The 1,850-nt window shown below is 38.3% G+C and overlaps 1 non-coding gene across 1 annotated transcript; it reads left to right on the forward strand.

Moving 5' to 3' along the window:
- Window positions 1-322: 322 nt before the first annotated feature.
- Smp_tRNA_02080_Pseudo_TTG.1.1 lies at window positions 323-395 on the forward strand. The gene has a single exon. It is a non-coding gene (tRNA).
- The last annotated feature ends 1,455 nt before the right edge of the window (window positions 396-1,850 follow it).

Consider the following 1,850-nt stretch of genomic DNA (forward strand, 5'->3'; position numbering starts at 1 on the left):
TGATATTTTCTTTTATATAATGAGCGTGATATAAATGTTATGAATGTAATGAGGATTGTTGCTCACCACTAATACATTCCAATGACTGATAATCATCCGCATACATAGAACAAAAATGAATGTGAGTATCATTTCATAGATGACTATTACTTTTCTGAAGACAAAATTAAGTTCAAACAATTAGTTTATTTCATTCAGTATTGTTTGTTTGAATCTTTCCATTGATATGTTAGGACTGCAACTGGTCAGTCTCTAATTGGCATATGTGCATACTGTGCATATTGCCTTAATACAGCCTTAATTCACAAGCATGTTAAGTAAGGATGGATAGTGGCCGAGTGGATAACGCGATGGCGTTTGAAGCGAGGGTACTGGGTTCAAGTCCCAGAGTGAACATCAACTCTGAGATGCAGGTACATCCAGCTGACGAGTTCCAAATAGGACGAAACGCGCGTCCTGGATTCCACTGCTAGCCACTATCCATCCTTGTTTAAATAGTTTATTTGCTATTTATAGATGAATTTTATTCAGCTATGAATAAATATTGAAATCATCTACCATCTTAACTCAAATTTGTCTAGTAATAATTGTCAAATACAATTATCTTGATTTTCAAGTCTTTAGTTTATCAATCTATGAAATTATCATTAACAATCATGATGCTTTTAGATTCAACTAAAAAAATACGCCCCATAATGATGAAAGCCGAGTAACTTTGGAAGTCATGAGTCCAATGAATCTTCTTACAACCAGAGCAACAATTTTTATAAGTACATGTAACGTTCAGACAATGTGGAAGACCGGAAGAGTCTTCCGAATTGTTGAAGAAATAAAGAAATACAACTTGGAGGTGCTTGGAATCAGTAAACTACATTGGACGCAGGTTGGACAATAACGACAATCTTCATTGGAACCATATCGACTTCATCGGACCACGCTGTACAGAACCAAATCGACCACATCTGCATCGATAAAAAGTTCTGGAGGACAATGGAGGATGTGAGAACCAGGAGAACAGCTGAAATAGCATCTGATCATCATTTGCTGGTCGCCAAGATGAAATTAAAACTTGAGAAGCACTGGACAACGGGGCAGTCAACATCACAAAAGTTTAATACGGCTTTTCTTCGGGATACTGACGAATTCAACAAATTCAACATAGCCATCAGCAACAGGTTTCAGGCCTTTCATTATCTACTCAATGGAGAGAGAACTACTATAGAGAGCAACTGAAAAGGTATCAAGGAGGCAATTGTTTCAACATGTCAGCAGGTTCTGGGCCACAAGAAACACCATCATAAGGTATGAATAACTGTTACTACACTATATAAGGTTGAAGAAAGCAGAAATAAGTAGGCAGCAATCAATACCAGCTGAAGAAGAGTAGCAAAATCTAATGCACAAGTTGAATACACAGACGTAAACAAACAAGTGAAGAGGAATATCAGAACCGACAAACGTAAATATGTGGAAGATTTAGCAATGACGGAGAAAAAGGCGGCAAGGGGAGCAAACACTTGACAATTGTTTTATACAACAAAGAAGCTGGAAATTACCGTAAACCAGAACGATCAGTGAAAAGCTAGGTAATCACCAACATTGGAGAACAACGAAACAGGTGGGTAGAACACTTCAAAGAACTCTTGAATCGACTATCTCCACTGAACTCACCCAACATCGAAGCAACACTCACGGACCTCACAATCGATGTTGGCCCACCAACAATTGAAGTGATCAGCAAGGTCATCAAACAAATCAAGAGTGGCAAAGCAGCGAAACCAGACAACTTTCCAGCAGAGACACTGAATGTAGATGTAGCAGCAACTCCACATATTCCACATTCTCTTCAG

Source organism: Schistosoma mansoni, assembly GCF_000237925.1.
Source record: "Schistosoma mansoni, WGS project CABG00000000 data, supercontig 0228, strain Puerto Rico, whole genome shotgun sequence".
Classification (NCBI taxonomy): Eukaryota; Metazoa; Platyhelminthes; class Trematoda; order Strigeidida; family Schistosomatidae; genus Schistosoma; species Schistosoma mansoni.